Raw genomic sequence first — 5,497 nt, forward strand, 5'->3', positions numbered from 1 at the left:
GGCACAATAGGAGAGTGAGAGGGGAAGTGAGGAGGATAAGTAGTTGTTTTAGGAGGAGAAAGGGAAGGAGAGAGGGGGAGGAGGAGAAGGAGGTAGAGGTGAAAGAGGAGGAACAAGAAAAATAATAGGAGGAGGTTTGAGTGGAGGAGGTGGTGGTGGGTAGGGGGAAGAAGGGGAGGAGAGGGAAAAGGGGTAGGTGGAGGAGGTAGAGTGGGGAGAGGAGGTGGAGGAGGCCTAGGAAAAGGGGGAGGAGGCAGAGGCGAAGGTAGAGAGTGATACAGAGGGCAGAGGATCGGGAATGAGAGGAGAGGGAGAAAAGGGTGAGGAGGGGGAGGAGGAGGATCGAGGGGGGAGGCAGAGGCAGAGGAAGAGTGGGGGGAGGATATGAGGGTGAAGAGGGGAAAGAGGCAGAGGTGGGGGGTGGAGGAGGAGGAGGAGGGGGAGGCAACGGGGCAGGATGGGGAAGAGGTAGAGGGGGAGGAGTTCGAGGGGGAAGAGGGGGAAGGTGACGAGGGGGAGGAGCGTGGGAGGGAGTGGGAGGAGCAGGTGGAGGAGTTCAGGGGAGAGGTGAAGGTAGAGTCGAGGGAGGTGGCGAAGGAGGCCTAGGTGGAGGCGGGGGAAGTGAGCGGGCGGTGGGGTAGGAGGAGGAGTGCGGGGGTTGAGGAAGAGGTGGGAGGGAATGGACGTGGAGGCATAAGAGGAGTGGGGGGAGGAGGAGGTGGAAGAGGTAGAAGCGGCACAGGTGTAAGAGGCATAGGAGGGGAGAGTGGGAGGGGCAGGTGGATGGAGAGGAGGGGGAAGAGGCGGAGCCGAAGGAGGGGTAGGAGAAAGATGTGGTGGGGGAGGAGGTGTAGAGGGAAATGGGGTAGGGGTAGTGGGAGGAAGGGGACGAGCAGTAGGTAATGGGGGAGGGACTGGGAGAAGGCGGTGGGAGAGGCAGGGGAGGCAGGGAAGCGAGGTGGCAATGGAGGAAGAGGCGGGGGGATTAAGAGTGGGAGGGGGATGGGAAGGTGGAGGAGTCGAGGGAGGACGAGGATAAGGGGTAGGATGGGGAAGTTGAGGAGGAAGGGAAGCAGGGGGAGGGCGAGGTTAAGTGATGTATGTATTTTCTTTATAAAAAGTATGTTTTTATTTTAATTTTCTAAATTGCACTTTAAATGACATAATGGATTGTGCTTCTTTTATTAATATTGTAAAATTGATTCCATTTTTATAATGTATATAAGGTTGTATATTTCCACCATATATTTTTGTCGAAAGAATTAGTTCAATTAATGCTAAGTAATGTTAGGTGAAGTCAGGTTTCAAAATTAGATTTAAGGTTTAAGTTTTAGGATTAGGGGGGAGAGAGTGAGGGAGCGATGGTCACATAGAGATAGAGAGTTAGAGGGTTGAATGGGTAAGAGATGATTGAGAGAGAGTATGAGGGACTTAAATATATTTAAGGGAGAGAGAGAGTTAGGGGAGGGAAAGGGGGATAGAGAATGAGAGAGAGAATGAGAGGTAAGAAGAGAGAGACGGATTAAGAGAGAATGAGTAATAAAGCGAGGGAGGAAATCAGTGCAAGAGACAGGAATAAAGGGGAGAGAGAGGGAGGGTGGGGGACGATATCAAGAGAGATTGAAAGAGAGAGGGACATGGAGAATGAGAGAGAGGAAGAGTGAGAGACGGAGGTAGTGGGCATGAGAGATAGGGAGAGTGAGTGATGAGGAGGGAGACAAAGAGGGATAGGAGAGAGAGGCAAATAAATATTGAAAGTGGGAGATGGGGAGAGAGAGATAGGTAGTGAGAATGAGTGTGAAAGTGAGAGGAGAGGGAGGGAGAAAGAGGAAGAGATTTAGAGAGAGAGAGAGAGAAGGATATTAGATGTGTGAGAGAGGCATTTTTATAGTGAGAAATAGAAATATTGGGAGATAGTGAGAGAGGGAGATGTCAAGAGAGAGGGAGAGGAAGTGAGAGAAAGAAATCAAGACATAGATGAAGAGAAGGACAGAGGGGGGAAAGGAGGAGAAAGTAGAAATTGGGGGCGGAGAGAGATGGAGGGAGGGGGGAAGAGAGAGAGTAAGATAAAGAATGAGACGTTGAGAGACTAACAGAGAGAGTGATAGAGAATCATTCAATATCATAATGAGAGCGAGGGAGACACATAGTAAGAATCATAGAGAGCTATTGAGAGATACTGTGAGACAGAAATAGCACGAGTGAGATAGATTAAGAGTTAGAGAGAGTGAGAGAGAAAGAGGGAAAAATGGATGGAATGAGGTAGGGCCTATTTTCCCTTTCAATTTGTTTCACAATATATTCATATACATTTAGGATTTATTTCCTATGTGAAGTAATATTCTCATTCGCATTTATTGCAAACTAGATTTTTTAGCTAGCATCTCTCATCTTTGCAACAGTAAAGTCTTGTGAACCCTAAACCCTAAACCTTAAGCATTTTATAGCATTTTAAATCCTAAACCTAAACCCTAAGCATTCAATCAGATATTAACAAGCTTTTTGTAACTTTTTTTGATGTGTTTATTAAAAGCATTTACTAAAATTTTATAAACCCTAAATCCTAAACCATAAGAAGTTTAAAACATTTTAAACCCAAAACCCTAAACCTTAAAGCCTAAACTCTAAATTCTAAGTATTTTATAACATTTTAACAAGCGTTATCTAACTTTTTTTAAGTGTTTATTAAAATCATTTACTAAATTTTTATAAACCCTAAACCCTAAACAATGAGCATTTTATAGAATTTTAAATCCTAAACCCTAAAGCCTAAGCATTTTATAACATTTTAACAAGCGTTTTTTAGATTTTTCTAAACCCTAAACCCTAAACACTATCCCTAAACACTATACCTAAACACTAAGAATTTAATAATGTTTTAAAATACATTTTAGTAACTTTTATTTAAGTGTTTATTAAAATAATTCACCAAAGTGTTATAAACCCTAAACCCTAAACCCTAAACACCAAACCCTAAACCTCAAACCCCAAACCCCAAACCTAGAACCCTAAACCCAAAAACCTAAGAATTTTATGATCTATTAAAAATAATTTTGTAACTTTTATTTAAGGGTTTATTAAAAGAATTTACTAAGGTGTTATAAAACCTAAACCCTAAAACCCAAAACCTAAACCCTAAACCCTAATCATTTAACAACATTTTAAAAAGTGTTTTGTAAACTTTTCTAAGTGTCTATTAAAAGCTCTTAATAAAGTTTATAAACCTTAAACCCTAAACCCTAAACAATAAATCCTAAACCGCAAACCCTATAAACTAAACTCTAAACCGTAGGCATTTTATAACATTTTTAATAGCATTTTGTAACTTTTATTTAAATTTTTATTAAAAGAATTTACTAAATTGTTATAAACCTTAAAAAATACACCCTAAAACCTAAACCATAAGCCCTAAAGTGCAAGCCCTAAACCCTATGAATTTTATAGCAGTTTAAGAAGAATTTTGTAACATTTATTTAAGTGTTTATTAAAAAAATTTACTAATGTGTTATAAACCCTAAACTATAAACACAAAAATATAAACCCTAAACACAAAAACCTAAATCCTAAATGCCAAAACCTAAACCATAAACCCTAAACTCCAAACCCCAAACCCTAAACACTAAACCGTAAACCCTAAACCCTAACAATTTTATAATATTTTATAAATTGTTTTGTAACTTTTATTTAAGTGTTTATTAAAAGCATTTACCAAAATGTTGTAGACCCTAAACACTAAACCCTAAAACCAAAACCAAAGCCCCAAACCTTAAACCATAAACCCTAAACCCTAAACCCTAAATCCCAAACCCTAAACCCTAATCACTTTATAACATTTTAAAAATTATTTTCAAACTTTTATTTAAGTGTTTATTAAAATAATTTACTAAATTCTTATAAACCGTAAACCCTAACCTCTAAACCGCAAACCCTGAACCCTAAATCACAAATCCTAAACCGTAAACATGAAACCCTAAGCCCCAAACCATGAAGATTAAACCCTAAGACCTAAGCTTTTATAACATTTAAAATAGAATTTTTAATTTTTATTTAAGTGTTTATTAAAAAAATTTACTAAAGTGTTATAAACCATCAACCCTAAACTGTAAAGCACAAACACTAAACCCTAAACCCTAAACTCTAAACCTGAAACCCTAAACCCTAAACTCTAAACCCTAAACCTTAAACCCTAAACACTAAACCCTAATAATTTTATAACGTTTTAAAAAACATATTGTAGCTTCTATTTTAGGTTTATTAAAATCATTTACTAAAGTGTTATAAAAAATAAACCCCAAACTCTAAACACCAAACCCCAAACCATAAACCAAATATGATTTTTCTTCTTCTCATGCACGAAAAATGAGGATTGATATGCCATCACTCCTTGGTAATATCAATAATTGCAAGATGATGGTGTAAAATAACTCCATTAAAATTTCCTTTCGTAGATGAACATTTATTGATTCAATACTGTATCAATCAAAAAATAATAAGTGCATCATTGACCTATTTTCCAACTTGTTTGTACTATGAGGAGCAACCCCAACCCAAATTCTGTTATTATTTTCCTAGACAATGACTGGGTCAATGGATCTTCCACTGCACATACCTATTTTGTATGAAGCTTCTTGTATAAAAGCATTTAAGGACCTTTGTTTCACTAATGTTTGTGATGGGTATAGGGGGTGGCTTCCTAAGATAGCTAGAAGAAAACTCCAAAATTTATGGGGATAATGGGTCAGGGACAATAATAAGATGTGTATGTGTGTGTATAAAAGGATAAATATTAAGAAAATTAAACTTCACCATAAATATTTGTAATTTCTTGTAAGTGTAAGAGTCCATACTATATAGTATCATTTCCATCCTTTACACTTACTAATTCTGAAAACCTTTGGGCTATTAAAAAAGGGTTGAGTGATATTATCACCTCTACAAATGATAAATACATAGTCTAATATTGAGATATTCTACATTTATTAATTACATAATTTCTAAAAGTAGAACCCTAAAGACCTAAATGCCATTTACATTCAATTTTGAATCCAAAAAACCTTGTCACTAAAATTCAAAAAAGTAGGTACATATTGACTCTATATACTCTACCAAAACCTCCAATTCCCTTAAGACTAAAACCAAATGAGAACCAATAAATTTTGAGATATTTTGAAACATTTAGCCATGTTTGCTTATCTAATGCTATAAGGGCCACTAGGGTGTTGAGGAGTGGCTTTTGGATACCTATTTTATCTTTCACATCAATGAGAGGGGTTAAAACTATGCCCACCATTATTGAGGAGGAATGCTCTTATGTAGCCAACTCTCAATGAATCTTCCTAATGCAGTCAACATAGTTAAAATATATTCCATTGAATTTCATTATAGATTTTGGGAAGGTACATTTAATTTTTCACATTGGAGTCTTTTTCAAGTCACATATGATGGGGAACTCCCCTCCCCCACCCATTTGAGGATGGTACCCAAGGGAAATCCTAGA

Source organism: Pinus tabuliformis, chromosome 4_2 (genome assembly GCF_031772625.1).
Source record: "Pinus tabuliformis cultivar Carrire ecotype Pingquan chromosome 4_2, CPIR1, whole genome shotgun sequence".
Taxonomy (NCBI): domain Eukaryota; kingdom Viridiplantae; phylum Streptophyta; class Pinopsida; order Pinales; family Pinaceae; genus Pinus; species Pinus tabuliformis.